At 34.7% G+C, this 22135-nt stretch overlaps 1 long non-coding RNA gene across 3 annotated transcripts; it reads left to right on the forward strand.

Moving 5' to 3' along the window:
* The first annotated feature begins 9583 nt into the window (after positions 1-9583).
* Positions 9584-13453, forward strand: LOC113312999. Of its 3 annotated transcripts, none has more exons than XR_003341711.1 (4): positions 9584-11094; positions 11839-12121; positions 13030-13089; positions 13259-13453. It is a non-coding gene; the product is annotated as an uncharacterized LOC113312999 (long non-coding RNA). The 3 variants fall into 3 exon arrangements; XR_003341710.1 differs by having other exon boundaries at positions 9588-11094; positions 11839-11911; XR_003341712.1 differs by having other exon boundaries at positions 9588-11094; positions 11839-11911; positions 13264-13453.
* Positions 13454-22135: the final 8682 nt, after the last annotated feature.

Below are 22135 nucleotides of genomic sequence, written 5' to 3' on the forward strand. Positions count from 1 at the left end.
GTTTGGCGCGGTACAACCTTAAGGAGCTTTATATTGTCAAAAAAATTTGGTCGAATCAACCATGTATACTGCAAGAAAACACTTAAACAACAAACCTGATTGTTCGCTGTGGGAATCTGAATGTTGTTCACTGTGGGAATCTGAATACTCTTGAAGCCCGCCATCAGACTCTGTGTCTGAAGTATCCATGAAATGATCTGCAAGAACAGATAATATATAAGCTGCTAGGAGCAAAAAATTACAAACATATCCAAGAACAGATAATATCTGAAGTTCGATATTACTAGTAAAGACAATAACGAAAAATTATAAACATATCCAAGGTGCTATTACTAATGATAGATCGGCTAGTATTTGCTATTACTAATGAAGTATTTGCTATTACTAATGAAAATAGATTTCTATTGATTTTAGCATGAAAAAATGTGGTTAACTAATGAGAGACCGACTAGTATTTGCTAAATGAAGCGCTTTCCATACCAAATATCATAACCATTCAAGCCATTTAAATCTTCCTTTTCTTCTTTAATTGTGGCCAATGCAGAGGTCTCCCTAACACCTGATATTGCCCCTTAGTTAACTTATTCAAATCCTATAAAAACAACTATAAGGAAACAGATGACGCAATAAATATAAAAGACAACAAATAAAGAAATGCAAAACCAAAGGTAAAGACAACACTTAATCTTTTCTTTCTAAAATATACTGCAAGTGTGAGAATCAGGTAGTATCCCATTATTTGACATTTCATCAAGCACCTTGTATGTAATACCCAATTCACCAGCCCATTGATCAGAGTAGTATAAGATACCGAATTCGGAGAATGACCCCAAAACAAATATAAGAGAATGCTTTGATTTTAGGAGGAGAATACCTTGTAATCAGCTGTTGACGCTTTCACCTTTTAATATATTAGTTTCAGGGAAATGGAAGGATTTTGCTTGATTAACATCAGATAGATAAAACAACTTGCAGTTGGCTTCATGTAATCCCTTCAAAACTGCTGCGGTTTCAAACAAGGAAATAATGGAGAGAAAATAGGGAGTGGAGTAGTGTTGATCGTGGGAAACCAAAATTGGCGGTAAATTTGAAATGGTGTATCGTAGGTGCGGGTATTAAGCAGTTGCATCAAACATGATTGAATGTAAGCCGTGTCCAATAAAAAATCTCTGTGAGACCTCATCGATCAATAAAATCTTCGGTAGAATTAGCTGAATGGATAAATAGAGATTGATAACAGGGAGAATGAATTTTGTTTTCGAATTGTTGGCAACATAACTCTAGGACTTAGGTTTAGAAACGGCAGCTGTTCTTCGAGGCTAATAAATCTTATCTCCTCCCTCTTTCTGATTTGAATTTCGGTTCATATCGAAACCAAGATCCTAAACCCAGAATCATATACCAAAGTGAAGACACGTCTCTAGAGATAGATAAACACGTATTAGGACTTGGCCAAAACCGAAGTCTATTAAATAATAGGAATCTAGTGTCTCAACTAAAATTAATGCCGGGACTAAAGATATAGTGAATAGTCCCGGACATTTTAATCCCGAGACCAATTTAATTTTGGTCACGTATTTACATAAAACCGTGACAAGGTCAACCTGACTAAAACCCCTTATTGTACTAGTGTCTAAAGATTGAATGGTTTTGGTCTGAGTGAGAGTGATCAATTTATAGGGAAATTTCGAATTCCAAAACATAGCAGTTGAAACACTATTTTAATGGCGTTTCTTTGTGAGTCGTTGCGTGATAGAAGGAGTGTTACAGATCTAATGGTAATGAATGAAACACTCTAATAGAGTTTGGCGCTATTCTAATGGCGTTTGGCGTTATTTCTTAATAGTGTTAAACGCTATTCTTATTTGCGCTTTTCTTGAAAAAACATCCAGAACCTACGCCAATTCCAAGTTCCCATATAGTTTTTTCTTCTCTTTTGAAAAATCCATAACTCTCTTTCGAAAACAATGAAAACCATAAATTGAAAACAATGAAAACCATAAATAATACAATGAAAATCTTAATTTCTTAATTTACGAAAAAAGACTAAAGATGTTCAAAATCTTACGAAAAAAGACTAAGGATTGCAACCAAGTCATTCGAAATCTTACGAAAAAAGATTAAAGATGTTCTTTGAAATCTTACGAAAAAAGACTAAAGTTGTTCTTTGAAATCTTACGAAAAAAGACTAAAGTTGTTCTTCTGGTGGGTAAAACTTTTGAAATCACCCATAATAAGAAGTATCGAGTCACAATCTCCCAATTTTCATCTTTAGTTGGATTTTCCTTGATATAGTTTGTGAGGCAACTAATAGGAAATTCAGGTGAGTTCTTGTTGTACTTTGCATACCATGCAAAGGTCCAAAGTAGACATCCTCTAGTTGTTGGTTTTCTCTACTTTTCCATTTACTTGTAGCGGCGTGTTCCAATCTTCTACGACCATTTCCAATAGGAATTCCAGTTAAGTGAACAAAATCTAAAGGGGTGAAACCAATTTCAAATTTTGGGAAATGAAACGAATTGGTACTATACCACCACATCTCTATGATTGCATACGCTAGTTGTTGATCAGCTCTCTTAATTTTAATTTCAAAAAATCTAGCAAGGCCGGAATTTTGAAGAACTTGACTAGCACTTTCATGAACCACCACACGGTCATATAAATCCTCAAGGTATTCTAGATTACTTCTAAACGTGATATCATGTTTTGTATCAAGGGGTCTATACTTGTAGAAATATGTTTCTCATCCGGTTCTTTTGAACTCAAGATCATTAACACATCCATATCCAGAATCTATCCAAAATCATCAAAATTAAATCAATATAGTCACACAATGCACTTAAATTGTTTACATAATGTAACTAACACATGTTAATTCATTATCTCATGGCAATTTCACAATGTTCATCATCTAAAACCATAAATAACACAATATTCATCATCTAAAACCCTAAATTACATGTCAAATTCGTCATTGTGAATCAAAATTGTTATCATTCATCATACAATCGAGTATCATGCATACAATCAACAATAATATCATCTAAAGCCCTAACATTTCATCAAACCATAAAATAAACTCAAATTATAATTCAACTAACCCCTCTTTGGATTCTCAATCAAATTGAGAAATTTAAGTATGCTTCGATTCCTTATGAAGCAGAGAACAAACCCTTTGAAGCAATTTCATTGATTTGAACCATGCTCTGAGAGTTAAACAAGGGAGTTTTAGGTTTGGTTTTTCTTCTTTTTTTTTTTACTAGAAGATGAACTGAGGAAGAAGAAGAAGGGGTCGATGGTATTACTGGATATATGAACGAAAAAGCGCTAATAAGATTAGCGCTTAGCGCTATTAACAATTGTGTTTGGCGCTAATAAGATTAGCGGTTGGAGCTATTAAGATTGGCGTTTTGACCATTGACTAAAGTCTAGCGCTATTAGTAATAGTGTTTCCCTGGCGCTATTATTATTTGCGTTTTACGCCATTTTTATTTGCGTTTTCAGTGTTCCACCATTAGACTTGCGCTTCCATCAACAGTTCCAAGTGTTGAGGTGGCATAGAAGATGGAAGATGGATGGATTCCACCATAATACTTGCTCTAAGGCAGCCGACGGAAGCAACATGGGCAAGTTCCAAGGTAATACCAATCCGAGTTAAATCCGATTCCACAAGACTGTAAGCCGATATGACTCGTCGTCTTCCCCGACCAAAATTGAAACTGAACAAACTAATACTTCTCCTCATACTTTTTAAAACACTACACAGAAAGCTTTTGTTGCTTCTTCACAAACTCTTCATAATTGTCTAATCAAAAACTCCAATTCCAAACAGCCTATAAAATTAACCCGTGTGAAACAAAATAAACCCTAACAAGGAAACCAGAAACCCACTTCTAAAACGAAAATCAAATACCGCCTTAACAATCACATCATAAAGCAATCAATCCAACCAAAGAAACGGGATATACTCATCACAGTAAAAAAAGGAAGTTAACGAAAAACTTAACTATAAAAACAAGGACAATTAAATCTCGTCGGACTCACCGAAAAGAAGAGCGATAACTGAATCCATCAATTGCGAACAAAAAGGAAATATACCCGATACCGAAACCATCAAGTTGTCTCGATCCCCTCCGGCAACAGGGCCGGCACCCAGAGGGGGTTTCACTCGCTACTCTTTTTTTTTTTAATGATTTGATGTTATTTTTACACAAAATTGGTTAAAGAGACCAAAATCAACAATTCCTGAGTGAAATGGACAGTTAGATTTTGATACAGTTTATATGGACAAAAATGTAAAAATAGGCAGGAGGTAACCAGTTTCATCGTGCCCATTTTCAAATATTTTTTTTTATTTTTAATTTACACAGGATGTAACCAGTTTCATCCTTGCTATTTTTAAAAATTTTACTATTTTTTTTTGGCCATTTCACCCAAATTATTTTTTACTCGTCCATTTAAATCGTGATTTAAAAATATTTGGACGAATGACCCATTTTCCGTTATTTTCAATCAAAATTGACATAGGAATAGTCGGGAAATCTATTTGTTACGCCACATGGCATGACAAATCAAACTTCTTAGCCTTGTGTGTATAGGAAGAGGCCTACGAATGATAACATGTTATCCTATGCCAAAAGTCTCTTTAAAGAAAATATGTAGGAATTTAAGATCAAGCCTTTACTTTTAAATGTTTCATAACCTTTCATGCACCAAGAGCTATAATGGGTTGTGCACATGGTTTTTGTCCGACAGATTTTCCAAATTTAAGTCCCTCGGTTTCCTTGGATTGTAATAACATGAAGAGATTCGAGCTATAATGATTGGGGATTCTTTCGTAGTTCTTTATTTGCCTAGCTACTTCGGCCTTGTAGGCGTCATGCCTCAAAAGACTAGGTACCGTAACATCGAGCTATCACGATTTTGCTTAAATCGTATACGATTTGATACTTCAATTTAAAAATTAAGTTATGTCATATTTTACGATTTAAAAATCTTGGACGTGCAATTATTGAGCTAAAGGTTCTTCAATATCTTTTGTATTTAGATTGGTAAAAAAAAAGACTTGGTTAAAAAAACCAAAAAGAAAGTACATATGGAAAGAGAGTTGAATTACAAACTCCATTTTTCGGTCGATTATTTTGCAGACGACAAAAAACATGGCATTAGTCACGAAGGCGCTATCATCTTTTCTAGTTGTTGCATTCTTCGTAGAAGAAGGTAACCACATGACAACAAACGATTATCTAAATTAAGTTTCTATCGGCTTTTGAGCTTGTCTCCGGTCTCAAAATTAATTTCACAAAGATCGTCGTGGCTGGTATTGGTCATGATCATAATGGGACTGCCTGTGCTGCAATTTTTGGATGCAACTCAGTGGAGCTATATATCAACTATTTGGGTGTTCCTCTAGGCATTAAATCCAAAGTGAAAGCTATTTGGGATATTTATTCATTTTTTTGATCGATAAGTTAAAATTTATTGAAAGAGAGCCCCAGTACATGGAAAATGAGCCAAGGCTCAGTCGACCAAAAGAAAAAAAACGGAGGCCAGAAAAACCACCTGGGACCAAAACCACAACAACCAACGACAACGACTGCCTACGACCAAATAACACATACAACACATAGTTCAAAGGATCCAACAAAAGCTCTCTACTTGGAAGAGAAATTATCTCTCTAAAGGGGGAGGCTTATCATGATAAGCAGCGTGTTAGCAAGCCTACCCATTTATTATTTGGCGATGTTTCTAATGCCTATCTTAGTGGTTAAGGAAATTGAGAAGATCATGAAGAATTTTTTATGGGGTTCTTCAAATTCAATAAAAAAGAGAAGTTGGGTGGAATGGTCAAAGGCAGTTTTACAAAAGCACATAGGGGTATTGGTATTAAGAAGCTTAAACAAGTAAATCATGCTCTCCATTGCAAATGGATATGGAGATATGGAAACGAGAAAAGTGGAGACAAATAGTTCACCAAAAATTTGGAGGTAATCCTGAATCTTTTATTCCTAATACTTTCTCTAAGTCTACTGGATCTAGCTTACGGGAAGGAATCCTAAAAGCAAGGGACCATGTCAAACAACACACAACGTTAATTGTTAAGAATGATGAGAGTATACTATTTTGGAAAGACAAGTGGCTAGGTAACCATGTGTTACAAATTTCTTTCCCTGCTCTTTTTAAGCTTTCAATAAAGAAAGATGCAACTTTATTGCAAATAGCGAATGGAAATGGTGCTTGGGAGCTGGATTTTAAAAGAAATCTGAATGAGGCGGAGGTGGGAGAAGTAGTTCAATTACTGCAGCTCATTGGTGAACCTATGAGTCACTTTTCTAATGGAAATGATCAAATGAAATGCAGGTAACTCTTTTTCTGTAGCTAGTTGTTACTCTAGTCTAGACGTCGATGGGTATTTGTCCTTTCCTCACAAGCATGGAACCCAAAGAATCCATTGAAAGTTTGTTTCCTAGTCTGGATACTTTGTTACAGAGGGGACCAACCTTGGATTTTCTATACAGAGCTGGTAAGGTGAATGGTCCTACTTGTATGCTTTGTGCTGTTGAGGTGGAAACTAAAGACCACTTGTTCATTCACTGCAAAGAAACAGCTTGTGTATGGAACTATTTCTTGGAGAGTTTTGGGATGAAATGGACCTTTTCAGCAGGTATTAGATCAACCACTTGGAGTGGAGAGATAAAAAAGATAGGAAGCTGGTCAACAAGATTTGGGGTATGCTTCCATTTGCCATTTGGTGGACAATACGGGGAGAAAGAAATAAAAGGCTGTACAAACAAAAAGAGACATGTTAAGCAGTTGATTTTGTCCGTTAAATGCATGATGTTTAATTAAGCTTTGTCTATCAAGCTTTTTGATGGTTATCCGCTTTCTTCTTTGATATATAATTGGAATGGTGTTATTGGTATGAGCTAGCCTTGTTAGCTCACTTTTATTTTTGTTTCTCACTTTTTCGGTGAGACTCATTTTTAATTTAATTTTGTCCTTTTCCGTCAAAAATAACTAAATTAAGTTTCGCGACACTACGTGCTCCTCTTTCAAGGAGATTATATGTCACCGTTTCAGTGTAAGTATTTGTACGATATTTTCTAATTGTTAGATGCCTAAATTGTCCGGGTTTTCTTAGGGAATAATCACTGACAACCGCGGAATAACGGATCTTGAGATATTATGATGAATAATAAGTAAATCAAGCACAAGCAACCATAATAATACGAGAAAGATAAATCAACTCACAAGACACAAGATTTATAGTGGTTCGACCAATACATACAACTTGTATATATTGTCTACGTCCACTTTGAGCCGCACCAACTCAAATCCACTATGAAGAAAAAACGATTACAGCACCGTGTGAATCCCAACAAACCCTTGGTTACACCGCAACAATTACCCGAGACGATAACCTTGTCTCTTGTTCCTCACCAATATGCTCTCACAACGAAACCCTAGCTTTAACTCTAAAAGTTATACAAAAAATCTCTCACGGATCTCTTAATAGTTTTCTACACAATGCACAAATTCTACAAAGCCTAACTACCTATTTATATAGGTTACAAACTTGGCCACCAAGAATTCTAACCAGTTTAGGAAACCCGTTCCCTAAATAACCACGACTAACTTTAGGAAATAATTAATTAATCTTCAATAACTAACATAAATACAGGAACAACTTATAACTGTAAGACATCAGACATAACAGTAAAACAAAACCCTGCAAGAAAAAGAGGACCAAACGGTAAGGTACGGAATACAGTGTTGAGGTTGTCAATGATTGTGCTTGTTCTCAATTTAACTTGAGTGTGCATGATCCAACTCTAATACATACGTTGATGAAAGATTGTAAAGGATATGCGCAATCAATGATATGCATCTACGTTTTTTTGTTTGTAAATTTGAATTCTTTCTTTATACAGTATTTACTACTACTGGAATCACGGCTGTAATTATGATAAGAAGATATATAAATATATGTTTTGGTTTTGGTTTTCTCATCCATTGAGAAACCTTGAAATTCTTCTAATCTCACTTGGTATCATCCTCTCAATCGATCATATGGCCACTCAACTAATTATGTCTTCTTCTACCTCTCCTCCTTTATCTTATTCAACCAATAATACCCCTTCTCGATATTCCGATCTCCCCAGGGCCGGCCCTTGGATTTTGCTGCCAGGAAGCGGCCATAAAATTGTTGCCCCATTTTACAGTTCTTAAAACATGTCCTCGTTCACCATTCGAAAACATAAAAAGAAAATCTAGTCCATGGATAGAGTTCGTCATGGAGTCATGAAATAAGTAAGTTTCTCTCACAGCAGCCAGATCTAGCTATAAAGTAACATTTCAAGTTCTAAATCATCAGTCAATACATACTGCCAAAGAAGTTAAAAGAACAATTTTAGTAACAGCTTTTCTGTGTTCTAAGTTTAGAACTGTTGAGATTATTAGTCCCACATTGTTGGGCATTCTAAAATCCTACGGTTTATAATCCCTTAAGGCCTCTCCACTCATTGCCAATTGGTTTTGAGTTGTATGACCGTATTCTAACATGATATCAGAGCAGGTTATTTGCGACGAGTCATTGACCGCGCCTTTACTCCGCGTCATCCGATTTATTTGTCCACGTGTTAGACCCAACGAGGCTACACGTGAGGGGGCGTGTTGAGATTATTAGTCCCACATTGTTGGGCATTCTAAAATTCTACGGTTTATAATCCTTTAAGGCCTCTCCACTCATTGCCATTTGGTTTTGAGTTGGATGCTCGTATTATAACAAGAACTATGGATGCAACGGAGAGCTTTTATGATATTGGAAAGCTGGAACTTGTTTCGCCATTCCATCTCTGATGGTTGCTGTCAGCTTTTTGCAGATTCTACTACTTCAGTTGGTTAACATAGTTATTCTTTGTTGGGGCACACGTACATTAATGCCAAACGAAACATCGACTGATATATCAGATATATGCAAAACAAATATGCTACTCCTGCTCATCCGCGAACTGGATTCCTAGAAACCGCACAAACAATAGCAACAACCCTTTTTGTTGTATTGCAGTACCAACAGAGAAATGTTAAGGGACTGATTTCATCAAAAGCTTCATATGACAACTAATTATTAAAAGGATAAAACACCCAAAAGTAATGGTCCAAAGTTAAACAAAAAAAGGGAATCATAAATCAAAAGATTAAACAAAAAAAGGGAATCATGATTGTCATATATGAATAATAATCCACTATGTTCTTTGATTAATTCTTCTCTCCATGAAATTAAAAGCAGAGATGTTGAGTATTAGAGCGAGGAAGCAGGGCAACTGGAAGCATAGTGTTCTCCATAGATAGAACGATAGGAACAGATTCTGTTCTTCATTCTTTGACAATAATTAAGTTGCCCCGTCATCTTTTAAAATAAATCCATTATTTTATTTCGGGATACTTGGAAAAATGCCTATATTTCGATGCCTGATAGAAAAGATGCTCCACGGAAAAAAGCCCCAGCGTTTGATTTTCCATCCAAAAAGTTAAAATCGCGATACTGGCTGGTCAATGTCGCCTCTGGTGAGATATCGTCGTTACTCAACTTTTTCACCTGAGTGCATCTGTTTATTGATATTTCGACACGTGGATTAGAGGGCTAAGATGTTCCACGTGGATTGGATTAGACCGGCCACTCCATCTTCTATATGTCTCGAGTCTCTTGACATACCAGTGAAGATTAAAAAATAAAGGAAAAAAAAAATGAGAACCAGATGTAGAGATAACTATCATGGAGAGGATTGATTAGATGGTTTGTGTTTAATTCTTGTTGATTTGTTTATTTGGTGCGGGAGGAAGGCAAATTTTTTGCCATTTAAATTCGAGGAACTCCGAAGAACAGATGGAGAATCATTTACAGACGAATCAACATGAAGAACAGTTGAAACCCATTTATGTTTTAGATTATTCCGACACTGCAGTTTTTAGTTTGAATTTGATGAATATGATTAATTTTGTTACAGTTGAAGTTAGGGTTTATTGATTTGGGAAAATTCATATATTAGGGTTTTGATGGAGGATTGGTTGAAATCGAATGATATGGTGAATATATAATTTGAACAATCATGTGTTTGATTCGTGTAATTTGATTTTTAACCCAGGTTTCCTATCAAAACCTATGATTCTTAAATTAGTTCGAGTCTAAGAAACCAATTAGAACTAGAAATGATATCTGTTGTTGGTGATGCAACTAACATTATCCATCATCGATCTGATAGCATTTTTTATTGAATATCCTCATGAAGAGAAGATCTTCCGTATAACCGTAAAAACAGTACAAGATATCTTTCTCTACGATACCACTAGTCCTTTCATGCTCTGATAATTCCTAAAGTACTGGGACAATTTTTTAAGTGTTTCAACGAAGCACCTGTTTAGTTTAACGGGAGCCGAAGGGGCAACTAAAGCAGTGACAGCTATGTGTATATACCCTATGGACTTATACCAAGAGCAATTGTTGAGTTTTGTGTGTGGATGTTTTGTTTTTGTTTGTTTTACACATACGGTGTATTCGTTTTTATATGTTTCTAATCTTGCTTTGTTTCAGCAAATAGCACCAACAAAACAAGATAAAGTTATTAAGGAATTCCAGAATCAGTCTTTGCAGATGGACATGACTGTAAGATCCACACCTTACATAAAATAGTATGCTCTTCTTTTGTGTTCAGAGCCTTTTTTCTGCTTTGTATGCACTTGCTAAGTGTTCTTCTTTCCGCATTTAAGAAGGCATTTTGATGATGCGTATGGTAATTTATCACGATTAATGGTTGTCGGGCCAGTGCAATTGGTATGACCTCTCGGGCTCGGCCCTCATAAAAATGCATATACAAGGCCGTTGTGGCGTTGCAGGAAAAATGAAATAAAATAAAAAGCTGCATTTCGTCTAAAGGGAAGAAGAGCGTGAAGTTGACCGGACTAGACCAGAGAGCAGAATCAAAGGATTAAGGATTGGATGGATATTCAGAAACTGCTTAATTCGAAATTCCCATTTCTTTGGGTCCTCCTCCTCAAAAACTTCATCTTTTCACTCTCTTCTCCGTTTCTCTGCAAGTAAGTAGTAATCTCTTTTCGATTTTTAGCTGCGAAATTAGTGTGTGTTTCTTGATGTAGTCAGTTTAGATTGGGATTCTACTGTTAATTTGTTTTGGATAAACAAGTTAGGTTAATCCAGAGTTCATATGAGGGTAAAAAGTGTAGATATTGACATTTCCATGGGATAGTAAGTGATAGATAAAGAACAACAATGTCCGAATTTTAAGTGTGCGTTCAAAGTGTTTGTTAGTTTGTCCCACTGGTGGCAAACTTGTTTTTGTGATGTGGGTATTTATTACAGGTCTCAGTCACTTTGTTCGTTCGATGTTGTGAAATGGAGATTTTTGTAAGCCTCCTAGTCCTATAATATAAATAAGATAACTAGGTTGTTCTTGACTTCTTGTTGTGGCAGCACCAGAGAATAATACTATAAGGTGTGCAATGAAGCCTTATAGGTTTTCTCTTCCATTTTTAGTACGGTAAGGTTTTATTTTTTATTTTATTTTCCCATCTTTGCGTGAGAATTTAACCAATCACGAACTTGACTTGTGGTGATTGTACTGGCAACCCATTGTTGATGATGTACGCAACAGAGGCGATGCCGCTGTTACAGAGTTGGTGCTTCTATGATTTTTTTGTTATATATATTGTGTGCTTCTCTCTCATTTGAAAAGGCAATTGTATTGTGATTTTCTTTTTCTTTTCTTAAGCTGGAGTCTGGTAGTAATCAGGATATGATTGGGCTGTTTGTTCGTTTTGTAGTTATACCGCGAGGTTTGACAAGGTTTTTCTGGATAAAAACATTGATTGAGTGGCTGATATTCCTGATCCTCAGGTAGGCTGAATACCAATTTATTATCGTTTGTGAGTAACTAGTGCAGTATCAAAGTGTTCTACTTCATCTATATAAGACTGCGGTTAAGCATTTTCAATTTGTGTGGCTGCATCTTGATCCAGCTGTTAAGAGGCATTTGATGTTGCAACATATATGCATTTCATTTTGCTCAGAGGGCTCCTCCGGTGAAAGTTGACAATATGAAAGCAAGTACAATATCATTCCCTTCTTCCTTTCTGGTCCACATTTTTCAGTACGATTGACAATCAAATAAATGTGTGCGAAGTTCAAACTAAACGAGGACTCCGAATTGAAAGAATTCCAGGCCCTCGTCCCTTTTTTTTTTTTAATCTTTCTATCCTTCTCTCTTTAGCAAAAATTAGAATAGTTATCCCTGGTTCAAACAGCCATATACGGGGATGATCCAAGGTTAAATTTTTCCGAGGATGTTCTCCTCACAAAACCTCAATCCAAGATAAAAAAGTAAAAGATCCCAGTCCCATCATGAATTAGTAGAAAAATCAATAGTGAAATGGATGTGTCTTTCACTTTTTTCTTAATGTAGAGCATATCCCCTAACTTGACCCTATTTGGTGAGGGTGTTAGATGCAAGCGAGTATCAAGGTGCATTTCTTCTGTGGGTCTTTATGTTCCTGGGGGAACTGCAGTTTTACCACTAGTTACATTATAAGGTTATTACTCATAATGGCAGCCTCTCTCTGTAAGGTTGTTACTTATCAATCGTGATTCATACCACTAATTACATTATAAGCTGAACAAAACAACACTATCAATTTCTTATCTCTCTAGGAGGTGCTTTATCGTGCCAAGAAAGCAGGTGTTACTCATATTCTTAAAGCCGGCGGAGCTCTAGAGTTTTGATCCACAACCTTAGGTTGTGATTTTATCCGCAGCCTCTATTAAGCACTGCATCTAGAATATATCCATGTATCCAGGCCATTTCAACCGTGGCGTAGGGGACTTCATCTTGTCCTAAGGTTCTGCCGACGTTTTCCAACGTTTTCATTAACTTTTGAGGAATTTTGTTTAGGAAAAAGCTTGACGCGATGTTTCTCTATCAGAGCTAACCTGTATGGTTACTTTTATTTTATTTGTAGGTGGAGAAATTTTTTGGACCTGGAAATCAATATGTCACTGCTGGTAAAATGATTCTTCAGGTAGTTTTATGATTCATTCTATTTAAGCACTTCCATTATCATTTCCAGTTCTTTTTATACCAAAGTTATTTGTCTTCACATTTTAAATGTTCTGAATCTACATCAAGTTCTTAATATTATTGCTTGAAGCTTAGATGTAACCCATCCATTTTAATCCTTTACGATGCAGAACAGTGGAGCGATGGTTTCCATAGACATGCCTGCGAGATCCATTTGAAGTTATGGTTATTGCTGATGAACAGCCCAGCTCATACAGCAGCTGATTAATTGTCTCACGTGTTTATAGATACGTTTACTTCCAGAATTCTCATTTCACTTCGTGTAAATAATTAAATTACTTAGTATTTTCTTTAATCTGCACAAACAATTCATGTTCATCGAAGTGTTCTATTTCACTAGGCCACTCTTTATATTGTTTTTGGTGGTTCAGGCAGAGCATGGTCCTGACAGTCAGGTTTTATTTCTGGAGATTTATTTCACTGAGATCTGACTGGAAAGAAAGGTCTGACTAAAAAGAAAAGCTATGGATGGATGCAAAAAGGCAAATGGCAATCCATGGTTCTGAGGAGAGGAGATTAGACCGAGTATGGGAGCAAGCAGTTAGGTTAGCCTCCACAAGGACTACGGTGCTAGCTTCTCAGACCCAAGCTGCCAACCAACTCTTGACATTGGCGTTATGTACTCCGGCACAAATTACTTGTTTGTAATTACCGAATGTGAAAAATACTAGAACCCCCTATTATATGGGTTCAATATATAGAAGCCCCACAAAATGGATCCTTCACTATCAACTCCATACTTTAGGAAAATGATACTGCTAGGCCCAAAATATCAATTTTTCTTCAGATCTGGCCCATAATTAATTATTCCGAATTTTAATAATGGCAAGACTACCCTTTACTATATATACAAGAGGAATATCGACACATATTTTCATTTATCAATTTATTTTCTCTCTCTTCTCCGTTCTTTTTCTCTCTCGGCTCTGGCAAAAACCCTAGAAAACTTCTTCATCGTCTCCAAATTTCACCGATCTTCATTTTTTTTCATTCATTTCATCTCCCTGATCTCATATTTCGAAATTATCATGGACTTCTCATCATTTTAAGCTCAGATTCGTTCATTTCGTAAGCCAAAACCCATAAAAATTCGGTGAAAATGTCTGTGAAATGAACTCATAATGCGTTTTCAGCTATTCTTTGAGGCTATGTAAACTTAAAACCTGTAGTTCAAGTATTTAGATAAAAATCTGCTGGTAATATCGCAAGATCGACTTTGATTACTGGTTTCTGACTCAGATTCGACTCATTATGTTGTGTCAGAAACTCGGTTCAATGAGAAACTGTTCAATGGCGATACTCGTAAGGGATCTGTGGTTCAATCGATTGATTAGATGTGTCATACTAGTCAGAATCGGAAGTAAGTTTCACTGAGTTTCGATCTAATTTTAGGTTTAATTTCAATTTTTGATATTACGAATTTTTCAATTTGAAATGAATCTCAGTTCAGATTATTAGTTTCATTCATATCTCTGAATACTATATGAATGCCTGCCTTTGCTTATTGTTTTCAAGCAATAAAATAACGAAGAGCTGAAGTTGTTACTACTGATTATTTTCGTGGGATATATATGAAGGGGATTGTTGCAATGATAGTGTATTTGAACGATTTTATGATTGTGTTTTGTGTTGGATGTGGAAATGTTGCAGGAAGATTATCCCTTCTTCACCATTTCAAGTTCATATGATTCTTGGTAAGTCTCTGTGCAAGTGTTTTTGCTGCAATTTTTTTGCCTTAAGTTCTGGCAGCCGTTAGGTGAAGAATTTGTGGAATTTCAAGACATAAAATAGCTGGAAATGGGCGGTTCTACGATAACTTGATTTTGTTCTTCTTATCAAAGCCACCAGTAAGCAAAGGCAGTGGTATGTGTGGGTCTTTATGATGGATTTAAGAGATAATTGAGGTTGTGAAGATCTCAGGCAGAGAAAAGAAGAAAGTGTGAGTATGGTGGATGTTACATGGATATGAACTGGGGTTGTATTTATGGCTTGAGCATGGTTGAGTATTTGGCAGTTGAATCTAGTTGTGAAGGTCGGTGAACCAGGTGGGTATTTGTCATGGATTCTGGAGGTTCTGGGATGAATGTTATCTGAGTAAGGAAGAAGTCAAGTGGTGTTATTAACCGATAAAGCTGTGGAGACGCCAACAGTTTGCATTGGTCTTGTGCTATTATATCCCTACATTAATGGCTAAGTAGGAGGGTTCATTACGCAATGGCTAATGAATGTTATCGATAACCACAATAAGAGAAGATATGGATTAGATTGGTCAATTTTGGAAGGAGTTTACTACCGTAGGAAATTCATGTCTTTGGAAAGTTGTGTATGAATCTCTCCCTAATTTGTGAACTTCTTTAAAAATTATCTTATTATTGTTTGGTAACTACCTGTCCTTGTCTTAATTTAATTGGTGGACCTTTTATCAGCTTAATGGTACACACTCCTTGGATGGGATTGGGATGAATCATGCTGGAATACGTCTTTTGGAGAAGTAGCAAAACCTGCACCTTGAGGTAAGATGGATTCTCAGTTTTTAGTTCATTCGATAAATACAATCTCTTTGTACTGGAACTCCCTGTTTAGCATGAAGTCTATAAACATGATTGACTAAACAATTACATGCTTACAACAACTTGTATTATATAAACTATGCATTAATGAATGGTTCATATCTGAGATGTATTATATAAACTATGCATTAATGATGATTTCTGCTAACTAATAGTTACCAGGATGTGTAACTTCTAGTTACACATCCTGGGATATAAAGTTTATGTTATATATATTGCAGGTTCTTATGAAAAGAATAGTTATATGGATGTGTAACTAGCAGTTACACATCCTGGGATATAAAGTTTATGTTATATTGCAGGTTTTTATGAAAAGAGTAGTTATATGGTTGGAAAGGTTTCTCTCATTTTCTCTTCTATCAAGTTTATGAGTGTCGGTATTTCCTAGCGTTTCCACCTGAGTACTCGTTTATGAATGTTTTCCTTACACATATTTTCTTTACTAGGTTTGTGGTATGGAAGATGCTTTGGAAATTTTATATCACTATGGTCTTGGGTTCAATATCTCAAGTATGTGTAGCTATTAGTTACACATGCTAATTAGATGTGTAACTTATAGGTACACATGCTAAATGATTGAGTGATTTTCGTTTCATTTGTCAGGGTATTGAATTGGCATGATCTTGAGGCGTTATCTAGTCATTATACATTGTTATTTAACAGGGGGGAAAGCAAAATTATTGGATTATTGTGTAACTTCTAGGTACATTAGCTAAATGGATGCGTATGTACTAGTTAGACATGATAATTAGATGTGTATCTAGTAGTTACACATGCTAAATTATGTGTAACTAGTAATTCTGTCACAAACATTCAATCATTCTGTACCCTGCATTAGTCATTTCCATAGATCATCTTCTTAATGTGTTATTTATGTCTATGCTGACATAAACCCTGACTCTCACTTTATCAACTACTGGAATAACATATTGAAATTTGCATCTAAATATAGAACTTGATTAGAATTATTTATGTCTATGTTGACATAAACCCTGACTCTCACTTTATCAACTACTGGAATAACATTTTGAGTAGACCTTGCAGTTAACATTTTGAGTTAACGTTTTGAGATATGTGAATTTTGAATTATGCATGGTTTGGGTTTCGAGTATCCCTAGTTTATTTAGAATTAGTGAAGTAAGATACTACTCTTTTTAATAGACTGAATCATGCCATATGTTGTTGTTGTTGGTGATCATCAGTATATGTCCGAGGATATACTAATTGAATGTGTAACTACTAGTTACACAATCAAATTGGATGTGTAACTTCCGATTACACATGCCATATGCATGTGTAACTTCCGGTTACACAAGTCGTATTACACATCTACTTAAGTTCTTATTGCAACGGATCTCTTAATTGTAATTTATTTTTGAAGTGCAGGATGAGGGCTTACTGTCTTGGACGAAACTGAAGATGCACTTTTATGTTTTGGGTTATATGGAAAACCAATACATTTCAGGTCAGTGTCAGTGCTAAAATGGGGAATTTAGAGCTCAATTTGTCTACTTTTTTTTTTATGAACTTCGATATTATCCATGGGTTTTGTAAGTGTTCTTGATAACTTGACTTTCATCTTTCAGTATCTAGTTTCAGGTTTGTATCCTTACTGACCTTTTTTGGATGTGTAATACCTTTTATTTTTTGACAGAGTCCTACAAGATATTTTTTCTATTAGGAGTGACGTTATAAAAAAGCATAAATAGGAATTGATGTGTTATACTAGAACTTTGTACTACAAAACTATGTTATAAAAGTTGAGAACATTTAGAAAAGTTAGGTGTTGGCTTGTTTTCAGATTATGGCTGTAGTGGTCTTTTGGAATCAACAATCAGGGGATTCCATTATAACCAAATGTTGTTTGAGTAATGACTTGTAATTGATGAAATATCATTTATATACTTTTTGCTGTTAAATTTTGATGGATAATATGCCGCCAAGAGTTTCTGATGCGCATTATATGTTGCATACATGTTTTGATTTCCATTTGCGAGCTTGATGAATATGTTTCTTGTGCTGAATTGCTTTTACATTCGGATATTGATTTTGGTTTTCACTTTGAAAATTTTAGGGATCTTGTATTGTCTGGTACCGACTACTGTGCTGCAATTTTCAGGGTGATGAATTGTTTCATAAGAAGCATGGGATTCATATATCTGGGAATAGTGTGTCGTTGCCACCTCAGAGGTAAAAGCTCAACCCTGTTGACTTAATCATTTGTCCTTCATATGAGATGATAATTCTTGAAAACCACATTTTAGATCTCAATTACATGCCTCAAACAATGTATAATAATGATGGGATATGTTATAGTGGTTATATTTATGAAATTGAGAAAAGAACATCAAGTCCTAGTAGTAGGGAGTAGTAGTGGATGCAGATTAGACTAATTAGATGCAGGTTATACTTATAGTTACACATAATAATTAGATGTGTAATTTCTAGTTACACATGATGATTTGTATGTGTAACTTATGCTAATATGCATGTGTAACTATTGTTTACATGTGTAACTACTGATTACACATGCATTTTGTTTTCCTGGGTTCATATCTATACCCTGCTGAATCAGTTGTGTGATCATTTTTTGCGATATTAATGTGCTAGCACAAGGTTCCCAGGTGTTGTATTATTCTGCCAGTATAATTACTGTCTGAAGCTTTACTTTCTGTTGCTTAAAATATCCTTCGTCATCGATAATATGAAAATGGCTTAGGTACATCTAGACTAGCGCTGTAAAACGTCTTTCTGTTAATACAGTGCTAACAACGTCTTTCTGCTGAAGCAGTGATATCTTAATTAAGAGCTTCTCATTCACTTGCAAGGTTAACTGTATTATTTTATGACTGGTAATTGCTTGATAGTCACCTCTCGTTTTTGCTAGTGTTATTCATTTAGAGATGGATTTGCTGATTTTATGTTGACATATCTAAGTCAGATGCATGTGTAACTCCTAGTTACATAATTCAGATGCATGTGTATCTGCAAGTTACACATGTTAATTAGATGTGTAACTTTTACTTACACATACTGATTTTGGGTACACATATCAATATGTATGTGTAACTCCTAGTTACACTAGTCATATGCATGTGTAACTGCTAGCTACACTAGCCAGATGAATGTGTATCTCCTAGTTACACATGTTATATGCATGTGTAACTCTTAGTTACACAATTCAGATGCATGTGTAACCGCTAGCTACACTAGTCAGATGCTTGTGAAACTGAAATATACATTGTTTTATGTACTGTTCATTTTAATCGTATAAATACTGATTGCTTGTTGTTATATTTCAGGTTTTAGATAACTTCATAAAAGCTAATTGCTTAAACGTGGTAATGGTCTCGCTGGAACTGGAGTTGACGCTGAATACACAAGTCAGATGCATATGTAACTCTCAGTTACACTAGATAGACACATATGTAACTCTCAATTACACTAAACAGATGCGTGTGTAACTTCTAGTTACACATGCTAAGAAATTATTGTAAATGAATATTAAAGTAATAACATTTTTTTTTGTGTTTTTTTTTTGATGTCTATTTATTTGCATATATATACAAGTGTAACTTTGCATTACACATATTATAAGGATGTGTAACTTCTGGTTACACATGCCATATGCATGTGTAACTTCTGTTTACACCTTCGCACTGTATTTTAATAATTTCGGGACTAGATTTAATAATTTTGGGCCTAGATTTAAATTTTATTTAATTATGGGCTTGACAATATGCATAAGGGTATCAAGGTCTTTTAAAAAATCGGGGCCTAGATTTAAACTTTTTTTAATTAAGGGCCTCATATTATGGGTTATCCATGGGTTGGGCCTGAGCCTAATTTTCCCTAAGGAAAAATCTTTATATGATTAGTCTTCATAACTTCATAATAAATATGACACAATCAAGACAGAAAAGACTGTAAATCATTAAGATATAAATGGCTTTTAAGACCGAGGACTCCTAATTAATTTCTTTACAGTGAGCCACTAGTAACTTTCAGAATTTTTTTTTTTATGATTATTTCAAAACTTGGCACCTAAAATCGAAAAACCAATTATATTGGTCTATTTTCATTTTCAACAACAATTTCTTCACACTACATCTTATTATACTCAATTTTACAAATTCAGTAATATATTTTCTGTTATCCTTGAATTATAAGGTCCTTTAAGAACATCATTAACAAATGGTATACGTGACAGTAAACAAGAGCAATTAATGTTACATACAAAGATTTTCCAATAGAGTAGACTAACTTATTTTTTTTTCATTCATAAGTTATCGTTGACATATGAATTATTGCATTTCAAACACGAGCTAACTGTTTTGATTGGCTTGTTTCAACTTGCCATATGTTCCCATTGCAAACTTCTTTTTTGTTCTCAATGGGTTTGAAGCTAAATATGCTTTTAATATTATTGTTTCACATAGCTTTATTTTTTTATTTTTCTTATAGATCCTCACAAATTAAGATATATATGATAAAGATCAATTAATATTGCAATTAACATGAAAATCTTACTTGACATTGTTGAGCGCAATAAGAATGATGTTGATGTCTATAATGAAAAATTATCATGTGGCTCATGCAGAGTATTATGAGAACGCTAAAAAGAATTTGATTATTACAAAGATAACGTGGATAAAACACCCTGATATTACTGGTGTTCATTGACGGATTAACTCGTATGATGATAAAACACCCTGATATTTTTATACCTTATATTTTTTACATATACAGTAATATAAATAAACCCAAAAATGAACTAATATTGTTAGTTCACACTAATAAAACTAGCGTTATCATATATATTTAGAAGGAATTATAATTGGGATTTTATCATATAAGTTCTTTTTCATAAACAAGCTAATATTAATACATGTAATAAAAAAAACACAAATTTTTATGGAAAATATTTTTTATTTTTTGTTTATAGGGTTGGATTTAAATTTTTTGTTACTAGAAATTTTCACATGTAAAGTTGTGTCGGAGAGATTTCGATCACATCTCATCTTACCGAGATTTAGAGACTCCTACCAACATGGACCAAAACCGAGGTTGACTAGATTGGGATAAACACCGAAGTTCTAGTGTTGGTGTTTTATAAGGAGGCTCATTTTCTGGACTAAACCGAGGGACTCACATCTCATAAAACACCAACACTATAGCTCATTTTGTAGATAGAAATATCACACTAGAATTTGAGCTCATTTTGGAGAGAGATATATATCATACTAGGGTTTTCGCTAATGGCGACTAAACGTTCCAAAGCCGATAAGATCGCGTTTGATAAGAAATTTGCAATATTCTCTCGGCGAATATAGTAAGATATTGATTGTCGGAGCCGGTAACGTTGGTTCAAAGCAGTTGCAGATGATTAGACAAGTTTTACGTGGTGATTCTGTTGTCCTTCTAATGGGTAAAAATACTATGATGAGAAGATCAATTCGTGAACATAAAATCACGGGAAACAAGGAATTCCTTGGACTGATTCCTCTTGTTGTTGTGAGTATTGTGTAGATTGAGTTTTTTTTTTGTTGGTGAAGATGGATGTGATAATAAATTTTTATGAATTTTTTATCTTGTGAATCAAGGAAATGTCGGCCTAATCTTTACAAAGGGATATTTGATGAAAGTTGGCTACACTATTACAAAGTACAAGGTATAAATGTTTCCTATTACAGTTATTTAGTAAAAATATTTTGGTTTGTTATTTGTCGACTGAAAGGATATATTAACATGGTAAGGATATTTTTCTTTAACAAATACACTACCATAATAAGGATATAATAATGCATGTAATAAGTACAGTAATTAGTTAAGAAATATTATCTTATTTTACTTGGTTATATGTATAAATCCAATGTAAGCAAAAACAAACAAAAAAGAAGAGATATGAAGATGCAACCCATCCGACTATAAGTAGCTTGTACTTATATTCAGGCACTAGTTCTTGATTTTGCTATACTTATTTTAAAAAATATATATTTATTTATTGTTTGAAGCCATGGAAATATTAGGATATTACCGCCACACACCTTAGAAATATAAGGAAAAAACATGGTAGGAGATATCATTTACCATTATTTGAGACGAGAGACTGAGGTGATAGAGGATAAGGTCTTTTCGAGTCAATCTATTTAGTTTTTTTCTCATGAATCCTCAGAAATTAAGTAAATATGACAATGATCAATTAATGTTGAGACTAAGTTGAGAATCATACTTAACATTATTGACCACGATGAGAATGATGTTGATGTTTATAATGAAAAATTACCATATGGCTCGCATAGAGTACAATGACAATGGTAAAAAGAATTTGATTATGTTTTGATGATGATTGGAAGATGTATTGGAAGGATGAAGTGATAGTCGTGATGTCTAGAGATATGTTCATATGATGTGATA

Source organism: Papaver somniferum, chromosome 1 (genome assembly GCF_003573695.1).
Source record: "Papaver somniferum cultivar HN1 chromosome 1, ASM357369v1, whole genome shotgun sequence".
Classification (NCBI taxonomy): Eukaryota; Viridiplantae; Streptophyta; class Magnoliopsida; order Ranunculales; family Papaveraceae; genus Papaver; species Papaver somniferum.